The 17,340-nt window shown below is 36.1% G+C and overlaps 1 protein-coding gene and 1 long non-coding RNA gene across 4 annotated transcripts in view; both read right to left on the reverse strand.

Annotated features, from left to right (window-relative positions):
- The window catches only part of ANGPT1 (angiopoietin 1), a 187,088-nt gene that overhangs the window by 109,587 nt on the left and 60,161 nt on the right, over nt 1-17,340 (reverse strand). The window lies entirely within an intron of this gene.
- On the reverse strand, nt 8,234-11,993 carry LOC121064755. Its single transcript, XR_005816671.1, has 2 exons — nt 11,851-11,993; nt 8,234-11,377 (listed from the first exon to the last, which is right to left on the reverse strand). It is a non-coding gene; the product is annotated as an uncharacterized LOC121064755 (long non-coding RNA).

Consider the following 17,340-nt stretch of genomic DNA (forward strand, 5'->3'; position numbering starts at 1 on the left):
ATCTGTGTACTATGTATTCACAAGGTTTTGCCTTGTCCAAAAAGGGAGGAAGAGCAGGCAGGCCCACTGTTCCTTGTAGCCATGATTATTTTTGTGCAGCTAACTTTAGCTCAAAACACAGGGAAAACTGGAAACAGAACACATCTACAGTCACAGTGTGGTTCATGGTCTGCTATGGTCTGCTTGAGTGCAGAGTGTGCTGCCACCAACTTGTGACTCTCAGTGACACCTTTGACAAGCTAAGAGCAGCTGAGCAGCCGTGTTGTTTGTAAGCAGATGAGATTCCTCTCCTCAGCATGTATTAGTTAGCTTTTTTTTTCTTTTAAAGAAGTCCTATTCACACTATATTGTACATATTGTACATATATCTTCCATATTGAAGACAGATATTTTTGCCTATTGGTACCTAATATAGAAAAGAGCTAAGCCTATACTTGCTGTAAAATCCTTTCCCCCGTAGAAACCAGGGAGGTAGAAACCTTAATTCTGCTGAAGTACTTTAGCCTATCAGCAATTAATATCTAGGCAAGGGTTTATGTATTCTCACATGCAGTATTTATGTGCATAGATTTACATGAGTGTATACATAATAACTGCCTTAAATTATGGGTTATAAACGTAGGTAGACAGCAATATTCATTTGTGTCCTATAAAGTTTGGCTATATTTATGGTTTTTAACTTTTATTACAATAATCTGGACACAAGCAGTTTAATGATAGATGTTCTGAATACATGACAATGTTTACCTTAGTTTTACTACAGACATTAAAAATGATATTGATACATCTCTGCTGGAATCACTTTATAATTTTAAGGCACAAATAAATGAAATCTCCAGAAATATCTATAGCAATAAACTAAGAACTTCAGTTTCCCACAGCACTATAAAAAAGTTAACCACTAGTACAAACTCTAACACCTTTTCTTTCCTTTCATGAAATTCTATATATACCCAGTAATCTCTAAGTGCCTCCAGACATACCTATAATTCTCAGTGCTATAATGAAAGTATAACTAGGCTTAGTGGGGAGGTGGCCCTGCCAAAATATGCTCAGCCCCAGAAAACTGGATTCCTTCCTGTGCTGATGGAACCGATTGCTTGAAAATGTGGCAAACAGTGAGTTTACATAACTAAATAAACTTATTGCCAAATACTCCCTTCCAATTATTAGAATGAGAAACATGCATAAAAATCTTAGATCAAAACTGTCACATATTTAGTTTATACGTGCATATATTTACATATATGCACATACATGTATGCATATATAAAATAAAGAAGAGTGCATTCCACTAAATAGATTATAAAATGCCTGTTTTAGAAGCATCAATGGAAAGAACTGAAGTTCACAAAAACATATAATGAAATATCAGGTAGTCAAATTAGCTTGCAGAAAAGACTATGAAACTTAATAAGATAAAATTGCCTTGGTTTATCTGAAATGGCATAGTTCAAGAGAGGAATTCTTGTATGGTTTTAATATTTGTATAGAAAGATAAGACCTTTCTTATACGAAATAAGTGAATAGCCAAAGCATATATAACCATTTCTAGTCTGTCTCTTCATTAAATTCCTCTTGGGATTTTGAAAGGGAACAATCACAGGTTTCCCTTAAGTGAATGAGTGTTAATACAATCTCCTTCCCCACCAGTTGTTGGAGTAAGATTCAGGAGATGATTATGGGGATCAATTCCTTGTCCTGCATTTAATTCATGAATGCTACAGTGCCTTTAATGGGAAATGCAAAACTGTGGGTTCCTCTAGAGAGTTCAAATAGCCGGAAAAAGGATTCCCATTAGCTGCTAAAGGAATGTTCATACTGGATATGCAATGATAAGGAGTAGAATCAGTTTGTTCAGTACTTAGAACCAACCACAAACTCAGTAGTAGCTACGAGAAAACTAGGTTGACAATCTCTTATCTTACTGTAATACTGCAGCATAAAAAACATGGTCCAAACATATTTGAATTTAAGGAAAATATACAAATTTAAATGTTTTGGAGATATTCCTGCACTTAAGTCACTGAAAGGGAGTGATGGAGAAATATTTCCTCTTAAAGCCTGGCTTCAAGAGCAGCATTTTTTTTCCCCAGGACCTGGCAAGAATATGCCCTTCTACTTCAGTTATCATAATCAAAGCTCTTCCTGGAAGTCAATGTTATTGAAAAGTATTCCTCAGGAAGTCATGAAATCATGAGCTGAAGTGGGGAAACTTTCAGCTTTCGGTTACTTATCTGCTAATTGCTTGTCTGTAGTTTCTCTGGCTGATGAACACTTCCTATTGCTGTTAACAAAGACAGACAAATGGATTCATAGATAAACAATCAAATATGTATGTACATAAGCACACGTGCAGAACAACAGAGGTAGTAGACTACAGAGGAAGAGGGGCATGTATTAAAAATGGATAGCAAGACAAAGGGAAGGACAGTTTTTATGCAGCAATATATCTGGTTTTACAAGGGAAGACAGAAGCCATCAGACATTATTCCCAAATGTTATCCCAAATATAAACAAATTAGAAATAATTAGACCCAAATGGCTTAGGATTCATGCATGCTCAATACAGGTTCAAAGAAAACTATACTAAAAGAGAAGTGGAATTTTTTTTAAAATGAGATCCTGGCTATTTTGTCCTAGTAAGAAACTGTTTGGATGCCTGTGTTGTATCCTTTAGAGAACCCAAATATGAATATTGTCCCAGTGATCAGGACTAAGCTCCCAGGCGTACTGTCACCCGTCACTGTTCCTGCATTCCCAGCAAGGCGGCAAGGTTGGCTGTCAGACTTGCGCTCTCGCTGATTAAGTTGCTACTTTTGCTAGTAAATTTCAACACAATGTCCCTGTGCCTGAAGTGATAATGGTCACAGTCATTTCCTATTTGTAATCCAGGAACATGTACTGGCCCTTGCCCTGATGGAGCTTCACAGTTCACAAATGCAAAGTGACAGTCCTTTTGACATGATTAATGTAGTGAAAACAGACCAGTGAGTCAAAGATGAAACAAGCCAGTTATTTCAAGTCCGTCCTTCACTTAGATCTTGCATGAATTCTTAGCATTTATCATTAGTTTTGTTTTCTCGATCTACCTTCTACAATGCTTTTAATTTTACAATAAATCCCAAGTAGACCATGTGTAACAATAAGACTAATGTTTTCTTGCCAAGTAAAACCAAGAAGGATGGTTTTGTAATAACTCAGAAACATTTACAATATAATCAAAAATACATTGAGTAAACCAACATATCACAATAACAGGACTATTAAATGAAAGGAAAATATCAAAAAATGCTGTAACTCTTCAGAATCAGAGATGACCAGAGCTCAAAATCAAATACAGATATTCCTAAACTTTAAAGTATTCAGATTCAGGAGTTTAGTTCAATCTCATTTTCATAATGATAACCATGTGGTACTGTTCTTCTCTCTCATGGGTAAGGAAAAATATCTGTTGCACTGATTTTGTAGTTGCAGTATATAAATGCAAACATTCAGGTCATTAGCTTAACCACATGTGCAGAACATACAGGAATTAGGATAACATTTCTCATGACTACAGCTATTCAATCTAAAGAAGAATTGACATCAATAATGCTCATATCTATCACACTTTGTACTGTAATAGTAGAGAACAAAGTGCTCATGAATCCTGAGGAAAGTTTGGCAGCTGTTTCACTGAGCTGTAGGTCGCAATCACACTAATAGCTACACATTCTGCCCATTAGCTGGCAATAACGTTCATGCCCTTTAGTCAGAACATTATAGCATGGCAATTTCTTCAGTACTGAAAACAGACGAAAAATCATGTCAAACCTTAAAAGAATGCTGTGACTGTAGCTCTAATCATACTCATATCTGTTGCTCCCAGAGGATCCAAGAAAACTGTACCAGTTACTGCAAAGTGCATCAGACCACCCCCCCAAACTGCAAGTTCCTGTGCCCAGGCCACAGAAAACCTAGGTACAAGCCACATAAAAATCAGGCATAAATGTTCCAGGATAGAGGTTCTCTTTTGCAAAACATATTTTCTTTAATCCCTGTTATTGGTGCTGATTGAAACAGCATCAATCTAACTCTATGCCATGCCTGAGGGCCTGACTGTGTAGGGGACCAGAGTACTGGAGCCAAAAGAGCTGTACAGGAGACCTGTGGGGTTAGAGGCCAGGAAATCCCTGATTCCCCCTTGCATCCCTGTGTCATCTGGATCTAATTCTTTCAGTTCAGGTAGCACTGTGGTTTCATTTCCATGAGGTCAAGTAATGTGGGTTAGGACACGTGGATTTATCTCTGGGAAAAAAAAAAAGAAAAAAGAAAAAAAAAATCCTCTACTGGGATGAGACAGGAAGGTTAGATAAAGTCTGAAATCCTGACAGATTAAAGTCAATGGACGTTTTGCATTTACCCTCAATTTGGCCAGGATTTCACCCCTGAGACTTCAGTTTTCTTTTTGACTTTCAACTCCATAACAGGTCAAAATATCTTTCCAAAGTGAATAAGAATGCTATTATTTTAATATTAATTAGCTGTCTGCAATTCTAATCTGCTCTGAAACTAAACAACAGGATTTGTCATTTTACCGTAAATCTATTAACATGCTATTCATGATTATTTTCTTGTGAAAAGGATGCTGTTAACAGTAGTGTAAATGTGCACATAGGGATTATTAACCATTAGTACACTTGGACTAAAGTACTAGCTTCTAGACATGAAAAGAAAGCTAAAACATAAGTGTTTCTGTTCTACTTGAAATAAATTACCATGCTACCACAAATTCCCAGCAGGGAAAGGGAAGGAAAGACATAAATTTCTGCACAAGGTGCAGAGTGTTTAATGTTTTTTTGTGTGATAGCAGTGGGACAGTTCATTTTGTCAATGTGGTGACAAAGAAGCAGGAAAACAGGACTTTTCTCCTTTCTTTGCCAATGGGCTGCAAGGCCTATCAGAAATGTGTTTTCTTTAAAAGGCAGAATACAGGAAGGATTATGTAAAATGAGCAAAAGCCGTAGAGTTCCAGTTGAGAGCTGAACTTCCTGAAAGGTCGCGGTGTTTGGGGTTTGTTTGAAGCTTATCTTTTTGTCTCTCTGCAGTTCCAGTAAGGGCTCTTTCCCAGCTGGGCAGCGGCAGTAGCTCCGCTCTCACAGTGCCCCAGAGAAGGGGCCATTCAAAGCAGACCACCATGACAGCAGGTCATGGCAAGAAAGCATCCTCTTCCTCATAATCCACAAACCTGTTGGAACTAGAGGCTCATCTAGAAAACTTCAGTAGCTTTGCTGAACTGAACAACTTCTTCCAGGTGGGACTTCTACTTGCCAAAGAAAACAAGATAACTACAAAACTATACTCTAGTTGAAGGTTCCTTCTCCAAACTGACAGAGTGTTTAGAAAATGTGATTCTTCCTCCTTGCATTTGTGCTCTTACCAACATCTGTGTTAACCAAGGTTACTGTGAGGTTACCGTTTAATCTGCCATGGTTGCACAGCTTTGCACTGACAGCAGAGGAGCCAGCTTGCTTTCACCATTAAAAGCAGATTTTTGCAAGAAGTAGAAATTCCTCTAGCTACCTTCCCTATAGTTTTCCTTTTGGACGTCACAAGACAGTAAAAGTAGTCAAGCTTTTTCCCTTGTCCCAGCTTCCAGAAACTCAATGCAGATGAGGGATGCACTCAGCTCTACTTGAATGAAATATATTCATAATCGTGCTTCTATTTTTGTAAGGTGGAAGGGATGTGGTCTCTGGATGACTGGTGGTTGGAGCTGATTATTCTCAAGACAACTCAATACAAAAGTTCAGTCTATTCCCCACTTTCCTGGTGGTGACAGTGTACTAGCCTACGTGACAGTTGATTCTGTAATATGTAAGAAGTAGCTTCTGTTCCCATCCTGCCAGAAAAGATTACGTTGAATGGCTGAGTCAGTGAATTTATCAGGTAGAGAGGAAGCTGACACTGATAACTCATCTGCTGCTAAAATTAAGAGTGTGAGTCCCTGTTTAATAGCGGCAGCTATAAAACACGTTGAAATATAAGGAGCAGCTAAAGATCAAGTGACATTTGAACTTGTGACTTTCTGGTTTATGTGAACCTTCCTTGGAGGCTGTTAGATTGTCTGACAAAAAGTTTCTGATACACCTGTGAAATAAGAAACTGAAACATGGGCTGTCCCAGTAGCTTTCCTTCAGGTGGCAGCTCTAATTTCCTTTTGTAAATATACGGGAAGTGCTAGCTTTCTGAAGGTAAGCTCTGCCTGAACTACCAAAATTGCAAAGCTGCGATTACAAGTCATGGAAGTGCTGATAGAAAAAGTTCCGTACCATTTGTTTCTTACTCCTGCCTATGCTGCTTTGTAAACAAAAGTCCTCATAAACTGTCAAAATGCTAGGTATTGATCTTTGTGAGTCCCTTCCAACTCAGGATATTCTGTATGACTCAAACATAAGACCAGCCCTGTTTGCCCTTTCATTACCGAGATGCTTCAAACAAACAGTTAGTGACATTTAAAAGAATGAAGTGACCAGAGACAAATGTTTAAAACAGCTCAGTGTTTGTATGGACTTGTTTCATCTCTATGCTCAAGAAAGGTGAAGGGCTTGGTGCAGACTGTACTGTAGAAGCAGCACAAAGAATACTCAAATCTTTCACTGCCATGGGTCTTCATAATCCCCATCTTTTAACACATGGTTCACAGAACCAGAGTAGTAAGAGGGATTTTTAATATAAACTGTCTTTCCGAATCCTGAAATGTTAATCAGCTTGGTATTTAATTTTATTTCTTTCATACTTAAAGCTTATTCTACTCTTGTGTGAACTGTAAAGCTTTTATTGAAAAAATGAATGAGATGAATGAAAAAAGAAGTATATGGTATATAATTAGCTTTGGTGGAGTTAAAAATTGGAGTGGCATACTATAGGATATCATCCTGAATTGTCAAGGGAGGAACTAGATGATCAAACAGTTTTATTCAGTCTGTAATTTCAAGGATACTGCGAATAACTGCCCTTTGGTACCTCAGCAAAATGATTGCTTAGTAATAGATGAGGGATTTGATTTAAAGGTGACCTTTAATTGATGTAATCATTCCAGAATATCATTCCAGAATAATCTTATGTAAAATAAGATATAAACATAGTGTGATACTTATTTACTGTCTCTTACTTGGATGATTTAAAAATAAAACATCATTGCTTCTGCACAGAAAATTGTGTGAGGGAGATACATTGAAATTCAAAGTGCAGGTCAGTGTTTCTGATAGAAGCAATGTATCACAATTAAAAGGAAAAGAACATCAGAATTGCTGAAAAAAATAAATCCCGACAAATATACTTCAGTATATTTATGTTAACTTACAAAATCAGATTAAATTACTTATTTCATCTATTTCCCTATTTTTTTTTAATGCTGAATTAAATTTTCAAATTTAGTGCAACTTTGATACCATAGCTCATTAAATTAAATTTCAATTCATACATTTTTTCCAACAAAAATAAATAATCCAAATATTTCAATCCAGACAAATCAAATGTGATTTTCAGTTAGGGAAACAGAACGTTCTGTAAGAATTTAAATCCACAGAGTGACTTGGAATATTTTTAGAAGAAAATCCCAGTTTAAAGTCAACCTTATATTTGGTCCTTTCTTATTTACACTCTTTCCAAATAATACCAACAGCAATATGTAAATGAGTGATGGCAGAAAGTCCTTTCTTCCTTTTTCATGGTGTCATTTTGTGTCTGTTCAATGTCCACTCACTTAACCATGCCAAAGAAGGGTTGTATATTAAGCCAGGAAGACAACAGCAGACTACCTGCAAACCCAACACTTGCCATATCCAGTTAACTTACACACAAAGACACAAATATATAATTTATGATGGCTGTTCTTTGAAAAAGAGGTGGGACTTCTCACTTCCAACCTTTAAAAGCATGTATAAACTAATATTATGGAGTGCAGGTATGTGTGTACTGCTGCATCTGTACATGGCTGAAATTGTCAGCATCTGTTACTATACGGTTCCTCCCATGGAGATCCCAGTACAGGATCAGGGCATATGAACTGAAATAAAGGCAACAAATTATTTCATTAAACCTCCCTGAAATTTAGTAAATAAAATTCCTTTATCCATTATTGACCCGGGCTGGCTTTTTCAAGTGAGCTTTTTGTGATGGGATCTCCTTACCATTAATAATTTTCTGAGTCATGAAGTTAAATCGTAGACATCTTTCTTCTTTTTCCTTCTCAGTTAACTTCATAAAAGGTCTAATCATGATCTCATTAAAAACAATAGCAAAACTCCATCAATTTAATCAAGCAGGTGTTGCTTTTTTATTTTTTTTTTAATTTTTTTTCCCTGTTAGTGATTGGTGATATCCCCTTTTACAAGGTAGTTAACAGATTTTTCTTTGACTGTAGGAATAGATGTCATCTACCTGTTAAAGAGACCCTCAGCTTGCTTAAAACCATCTCTTGAAGATTCATACTTGAAAAATCTTAGCATCTGTTTAAAACGAAACCCTATTTTAGCTAAGTTTTCACAGCTGAATTTTACTGGACTTGTTCTGCCACTATAACTCAGTACTAACTAACTATGTTATCTTCAGATGCAGAAATGTTGTGTCACCGTAGTACAAAGAATTAACCACACAGGAAATAGTACTGCAAAGGGCTTGATATTCAGCAAAGCCTGAGGCCACCACAGGCCTCGTTTTAAACATGGAGTGTTTCCACAATTGCTGGATTGATTCATGGGCACACACACATATGTACATAATCTAGGGGATGAGGAGCAGTGTTCCAAAGTCTGATGGATCCAACCTCTGGGCTTCATCCTACATGCCCCTTTCATTTCAAAATTGTCTTCAGTGTGTTTAATACTCTGTAGCTTTTCCCTCTTCACATCTTCAGTTTTTCCCCAGTTTCATTATCCACTCAGAAAACAGAAAGTTAAAGTTTAAAGCCTTGCTTTGATCTGAGATGTCATAACATAAACAGATGCAAATACTTCTTTGGTGACCACAGATCTGTCTGTAAATCTCCTGTTGAATCAGAGCTAAAAATAATTATGATCTGTGTTATTTGGCGTAATTCATCTCTTCACTTTTATACTCTGGGAAAACAGAAAAATAGTCCTAACTTTAAGGAATTTGTCATGTTAAGATGTGTCATAGCTAGTCCATTATAGACCTCAGTGCTATGGGGTGGCAAGGGGGATTCTAAACTCTGTTTTAAAGTATTTAGAAAGGGTAGAATTTTGTTCTCTTTGTTTGCTTTTGCTCAACAAGGAAAGAGTATGAGTCACTGTGATAAAGTTTGCCAGGATTAGCCTACTCAATTCACCTCTTTTACAAGGATATTCCTTTAGGTTTCAGAGATGAGGGTACAGCTTAACTATTTTGTTTCACTATTTCCTTCATCCTGGGAGCTGTATCAATTCAGCATTAATACTGTCCTTTCACTACTACATCCCAATGGGCAATGGCAGCAGGAGTTATATGATTAATGGTTTTAGAAATAATTGTTGAAATCCTAAACTACTATTAAAGTAGCCAGCCTAAAATAAGTATATATATGTATATATTACTGTGCAGCAAGATACCTCATAAAATGTGTTGCCAAATGCACAGATTTAACTGTGCCAAACTAAACTGTATACATAATGTTGACTACAGAACATAGACCTTGCCTTTCTATCACTTGTATTAGTCAAGTTCCAGAAGGTTCACCATCTTGTACATAAAAGATACTCCTCTACTGTATAAAAGGTATTCAGTGTGCCACAAGATTGTATCTCTTATATAAATGAGAAAGCATAGGAGTATTTTTTGAAATGATTTGTGACAGGAATCCCAGAAATGCTAAAGTTCGGATCTACAAGGAGAGCTTTGGGCCAAAGATAAGTATCTAAATTCTTCGTACACTAAAAATGGGTCATTATGGTCTTAAGAATGGGGTATGTTGTCACAAACACAGTGAGCAGAAGTTCACTCAAGCCAACTGGCAGAGACTCCTGTACTGTTGAAATCATGTGGCTCTCTGGGGTTAGGCTCAAAATACACTGTTAGATATTTCCTCCTGGATTAGCCATCAGTTACTTAGGTACAGCAAACTGATTATTTCTGGCTTTTATTTTCTTTAAAACATTATCACATGAGAGAGTAGGAAAAGTGACTTCTCTTTCCTTCTCAGTCTAAGGCTTGTTAGGCCTCCAAATTCTCTTTCAGCAGAGAGTTTTCCCCACTAACTATAGACTAGAACACGTCAAATGTGTTCTCTCCCCCTTGTTGAAGCAGAACCACCATGTCACGGTGAGCTCAAGGTTCATGACACTAAAAAGAAAATACCCGCATAGGATTGTGGATGTCATGTCATAGTGATATGAAAGTCAGGTGTCCAAGGGTTCATTTCTTTCCCCAAAACAGTTCACAAACTTTGCAAAAATCATTGAATAAATATACAATTCAGCTTCTTCACCCATCAATTAAAAAGTTAAATTATAGAGAGGATGCCACTGTATTTCATGCTGAGTTCAAGATTACAGGTAAGTATTAGCTAATCTCTGGAAACGGCTTTGGAATGTATTGCTGAAAACATACTGGTCTGAAAGTTCTCAGCCTGGATGAACTTGTACTAGGTCTTCCACAGACTTGTGAAATGCTTGAATTTAAGTATCTCCATTCAATTGAAATTCCATTATAGACATCATATTTTTCTGGATCCCTGGCTTAGGGCCATACTCTGTTTCTGTACCTAAAAGCAACGGATTTCTTATTTGAGCACAATTCAAAGTGTGAAGACATTCAGAAAAATACTTCACAAACTTTTGGCTTGGAATGTTTTGATTCAAGGATTTCTCACACCCCACATATGCAATAATTGCAAAGCATTAATCTCTGGCAAGCATATCTTCCAAAGTAATCGGAATAGAAAGCTACACATACAGGCTGGACATCGCTCTTGATATTTTATTTTTATTTTTTAGAGACAAAGCTAGCTATCTTTACAAAAAATAAAGGTTTAACAGGATTTGGACCTAAGTGGATTTCATTAAACTGTCTACCTATTACAGAGATGTTCAGACACAACAACCTGAGACAGAAATGCTCACCAAAACCACTTAATATTAAGTCATGGATGTATTCAACACTAGAAGAGATTCAGCGCCCACTTTTATGAAAATACTTTATCTATACAAAAGAGGCATTGAAGGGAATAGCAAGACACAGCCAATACAAGCAGGTTTCAAATGAACTGTTTTTTATCAGTCATCACTTAAATGAAATAGATCTTCTTTGCTATCCTTTTTCCAAATAATGTGGTTTCCTATGTGGTGTCCACTTGAAAGTGGTATTATCAGCTCGTCATTTCTTATATGGCTTATGACTGTGGAAACAAAACTGACATCAGAGTCTGGATTTCACATCTAAAATATTTCATTTTGTTTCAGAGAATATTTTACTTTTTTTTTTTTTTTTTCAAATTTTGTTGGTCACTGTGTAAGAGGGCTATTGTTTCCTGTGATTCAGATAAAGAACATGGGAAATAAAAATATCAAGCTCTCGGATTTCAAGAATGCAATTAAAGTTTTCACCTTCAGCAGTGACAGCAGGATTACTGCTGAATATGCTCATCTAAGCAGGTCTTTGAAGCATGGCTGATATGTTTTGGTGGTACAGGAACAAATCATCAAATAACACATAAGAATCACTGAGCTTTCTGAATTTTCTGTCGAGAACTAGGGACAGAATTGATAAACTGTGGAGGTGCGGATTTCAAAAAGCTCCACCTCCTTCTAACAAATACATACTTTTCATAGATTAGTTTTGCTTAACCTATAAGCAACTGCTGATTTTTACCTTCTACAAGGCAACAAATACGGGTCCAAAAATCTATGAAGGATCAAATCAGTTTTGATAATTCACATCTTTCTTGCTCTTGTTCTTGTTCTTGTTCTTGTTCTTGTTCTTGTTCTTGTTCTTCTTGTTCTTGTTCTTCTTGTTCTTCTTGTTCTTGTTCTTCTTGTTCTTCTTGTTCTTCTTGTTCTTCTTCTTGTTCTTCTTTTCTTGTTCTTGTTCTTGTTCTTGTTCTTGTTCTTGTTCTTGTTCTTGTTCTTGTTCTTTTTGTTGTTGTTGTTGTTGTTGTTGTTCTTCTTCTTCTTCTTCTTCTTCTTCTTGTTCTTGTTCTTCTTGTTCTTCTTGTTCTTGTTCTTGTTCTTGTTCTTCTTCTTCTTCTTCTTCTTCTTCTTCTTGTTCTTCTTCTTGTTCTTGTTCTTCTTCTTCTTCTTAATTTTCTTTATATTTTTAATTATTTTTAATTTTATTTCTGTGTAATTTATATATGACAGAGAATCACCAGTCATTAAATCAACTCTGGAAAATTCCATTCAATTTCCCCTACCTTTCCTTTTCTCCCTCCCCATTCCCCTTGCTTTTCTCACTCCCTTCTCTCTTTCCCTTTCCCTTCATAATATAAAACAGGCTAGATACTTCTTCTCCTTTCTTTCCTTCCAGATGAAGATACTCCCAGGACTACCAACTTCGTTCAGTTATCAGAGAATGATTTAAATGTATTGGTTGGTCTATTTTAGTACAAGAACAATTTGAAGAACAAACAAAACAAACAAACAAACAAAACAAAACAAAACCTTCAGACAAAATATTTGTTAGGCTGCAGGGAAAAAAAAAAAAAAAGGTTGAAAATTCAGAGCTGGCATGATCAAATCAGATCCCTCAACCTGACACCAAATGTATAAACAAGAAATTGCAAATGTATCATTCATTACCCTGTTCTTTACTGTCAGCATCTTTCACGTAAAAGTTTTATGTACTTCTTAACCTGTTTTTCCTTGTGGACTTCAGAGTATTCATCTTACTCATTTATTCATTCCTTTAGGAAGATGTGATCAGAAATACAGTAAATTTCTGTCTTTCACCAAAATTTCGGGTTGCCTAGGAGTTTTAAATTATAAGGGATGCTATACAACACTGTTACTTGGCCTTTTAGGGATTTAAGGATGTTTACAACCCTGTCCTCAGGCTGTGAATGCAAATGGACTTACTCATCACTTGGTGGTTTTATCTACAACAGATCCTGGAGCAGCTCAGGCACTTCAGTGAATGTGGCTTTGGCAGAGTTTTGGTTTAAGAAGTGTGATTCAATGTATGACATTCAAGATATCTTCAACAATTTATTTGAAAGAGGGCAAAGGCTTTGACAAGCTGATGTGGGGGTGGTTTTTCCTCTGCTCTTGGATGCCAAAAACTTACGGTGACTGAATTTTCAAGATAAATACTGTTGTAGAATTTGCACACAAAAAAAGAGGTGTCCAAAGTCTTTGATTCCTTTACTATTTTGCAGTCTCTCTGTTGAAACTAATTCTGCATAGCTTGTGTTATATACAGCATAGAATTTCTATTCCTGCCACGTTTCCTTTCTTTTCTTTCCTTATCATATTATATTTAAAGCTTTTCTTTTCTCTGTAGCTAATTATATATCCTATGTCTATGTGTTTAAGCAAAAACATTTAGTAATATCTTTCAGCACCGCTTCATGTCTTTTTTTCATGGGGATCTCCTGTCCATGTCTTAGTGAAAACACAGTTTATTTCTTTACAAAGCAGCTTACTTTAAAGCTGTGAAAACAAGAAGGAGATTGTATTTAATGGATGAATAAATGAAGTTGGAAGCTTTTACTGAAATGCGTAGCCACAGAATATATTGTCATTACTGTATCTGCCTCCTGGAGATCATTTGGATTAGGTGTTTGCTATATGAATTAATTACTTAAAAAAATAACTATTTTTCCCATCTGTGCATAATGGGCTACAGCGCAAGTAACATTACAACCAATTGAAATGATATAGTTAGTATCCATATGTCACATAAACAATTCCTACTGATGTTAGCAGAAACACTGTAGTTGTATGAAAAGAGGCTAATATATGAACACTGAATTCTGGGGTAAGGAAAAAATAATAATAATTACAATGGAAGAATGAAACTACAAGCCTGATTCTGCTTCCTTGCAATCATTTGGATTTTTATGACTTCTTACTAGCTTATGTTCCTAAATTTAAATTGGAAGAAATAAAGGGGTAGTTTAATTCAGAGGAAAAAAACATGACCTTCAAAAACATGCCACAGATGAATAAGAAACTTTTAAAATATCTTATTTCGGTGTTCAACCTTAATTTCTTCACATGGTGTTTTTATGCAAATCAACATTTTATTCTTCTAAACACTTATAGTCAAATTCTGATTAAACATGCCTTGCAAGTTGCATGCTTGTTGCATAGGATTAGAGACTGGCTCAACAAGATGGCTTCCATCATCTGTTCAATTAAAAAGATCCAGTGGGGAGATCTGAGGATAATTTTGTGAAACAAATTGGCATTTCAGTAACATTTTCTATTGCTTCATTGCCTTGAGGAAAAAAAAAAAAAAAAAGTGATTGAAAGGAGAAGATAAGAAAACATATGGTGAAACTTCTGCACTGGCAATAATTAAAATATTTTCTGAAGAAATTACGGAAAGCAAGAACATAAAGACATAAAAGTTACATTTGTGCCAAAGGTTTATCTTGTCCTAAATCCCGCTTCTGACAATGGTCAGTAGTAGAAGCCCTATAAGATCAGAGTCTGTAAAAGTTCTCCAGTCTATTCTCCAAGATATGCACAGCTTGGGACTTGAGGTAAGTTTATATGTAGAAAATTGTACTTTAGAGTTACCATTGGACCCAACCCTCATGCATTTATCATTAAAAACAAACAAACAAACAAACAAACAAAACACCCAATTTAAATGTTTGGCTTCCACAACATCCTGTGGCAATGAGTTCCATAATTTTATTATACATCATGAGAAAAACTACTTCCTTTTGTTTGTTTGCCCCCAAGGGAAACAGGAGCAACTGAAAAGGCACTGTATTAAAGGCACTGTATTTACCCATTAATGGTAAATTACACTAGAAGACTTTTATTACACTTATTTTTTGCACTTGCAGAGCTGCATAAACATAATGGTTCTGATCACAACTTTGCAGCAAGGAGGGTGAGGGGGTGGTTACAGTACAGTCTGAAGACTGAGCTGAATTTTCGCAATGGAGGGAAAGCAGAGAAGTCTGTGCTTGTAACGTGTCTTACGGCTTCTCCTCTTGTCAATATCCTCTTTTCATTTCTGGATATCTGTGCACCACAAACCAATGCCAGATGTTTATCCACATGTATTCAGTGAGAAATTTAAGTAATTGAAAAAAAAAGATGTATCTCATGTACATTCCACTGAAGAGTGGATATTGAGCCTGATATTGAAATACATGAACAGGAAATTATATGGATCTTAGATGCAGACCAGAATACAGCCTGTGGTGTAGCAAACAGCATGCTTTCATACACTGTGGTTTGTCCTTTTTGAAGTGGTCGTGTAATGAGCTGAAAATATCCACGTTTAGATAGTAAACATGCACGTAAGACTGCTGGTAGTGAATTTCTTCTTTGAAGAGTGTGAGTTGCTAAATGGACAGCTACTGCCTGACACCCTCACACCTTCCCTTTCTAGAAACAACACCCAAACAACAATGCTTCTCCTCAAACTTATTCCAACATTTCTATTTACCAAATACAAAACAAATGTGCTGTACTTACTTTTTCAATGCCTGAATGATTAAATCTTCACACTATAAAACTACTAACCACAGAATTTTAAAATTGGCATTGCTTAATTAGTTAAGTGTTTTTCAGACAGAAAACAGGTCTTCATATCCAAAGTTGGAGGAATTAAGGCAGTGGCGGGTACTTTGAAATGTAAGCTATATTCTGTAAGCCTTGATTTTCTATAAAAATAATTGTCATTCATCAAACTAGTGCCTTTATGGGGCAGATTTTCAAGGCTTTTCCTAGGCTTGGAAGGGAAGACTAGAGTACACTGTATCAGGTAGAAAATTCTGGTTTTACAGCTTTTGGCTGCATGTAAAGATTCTGCTAAGTAATAGATAAAATATGAGCATTGCAAGTAACTGATGGAAAGAGGGAGATAGAAATATTGCTCTGAGTTTCCAATCAATTGCTGTTGCTTAGACTCATTCTAGGAACCTGAGGGCCTGGAAAGCATAAAATAATAGGAAGTAATTGCAGCTGAAAATCTCTGGTGTTTAGGAATGCACATTATGCAGTTTCACATTATCGGTCTTTTATTTTTTGCATTACTTCATGTAGTTCAAATCAGCTCTGTATTCCAGTATCCTAGCTTCTGTAGAAACATGCTTTACCAGAAAGCCCTCTTCTTCATAACTGGCAGGGAGTAAAAGAAGAGGGAGGTAACAGACATAGACTTGTTACATGGACTTGTTATCATATCTGTGTTTATTAGTAGTATTTGACAAACAGTGGATAATAATGATAGCAACAATTTATGTAAACTACTTGTCAAATCAGAGAAAAATTTTCCATAGTCTTCACAGCTGAAAAGAATCCACAGAAGATGTTTGTAAGGAACTTAAATATAGTTCAGTATATTAGAACACCAAGAAGGGATGATAAAAGTTTCTGCACTGAAGTTTCTTACTCCTTATTCTATAATTCTATACAGTCTTTCTACAAACTGTTATCATGCAATCTGTCTATATACAAATATAACTCTTTTGGGATAATGCCCGTGAATTAATTATTATGCATGAAAGTAAACAAAACAAAAAAACGAACAAAATCTCTCCTTCTAATTCAAAAAGATAATTCACTAATATGACTGACCAAATACAAGGTCTTATGAAAGACAACAATCTCACACCAAACATGACTATGATTCTCAAATCTGAATAAAAAAATGAAAGTTTGGTCATTGAAGATACAAGGAGGTATTTGCTACTTAGAAAAACAAGTGATCAGAGAATCATAGCATCATGAACTATCAAGTTGGACCCATGAGGATCACCGAGTCCAACTCCTAACTCCACACAGGGCAACCTAAGAGTTAAACCATATACCTAAGAGAATTGTCCAAATATGTCTTGAACATGAAAAAGAAGCCCCCAAGAAAGTGAAGGAAATCTTATTTCAGTTGAGAAAATTTGTGAGGCTAATTCTTTTATTTAAAAACGGAGGAAATGATTTTGAAAGCAAGGGATAAAAGCCTGTACTTCACAGAAGACTTCAAGAGCACCGTGCTGCAAAGTCTTGCATAACCAGTGCACAGTAAGTATTCAAAGGATAAGATCCTGAAGGACCCTTGCAAAGTAAAGTTCTCAGGGGTTTCCAGCAGAGGCCCCCTCCAGCTGGTATTGCTTCAGATGGATAAAGACATGCTATGACTACCATCTTTTTGGAAGCTGAGAGCAAGTCACACAGGCACATG

This window comes from Cygnus olor, chromosome 2, assembly GCF_009769625.2.
Source record: "Cygnus olor isolate bCygOlo1 chromosome 2, bCygOlo1.pri.v2, whole genome shotgun sequence".
Classification (NCBI taxonomy): Eukaryota; Metazoa; Chordata; class Aves; order Anseriformes; family Anatidae; genus Cygnus; species Cygnus olor.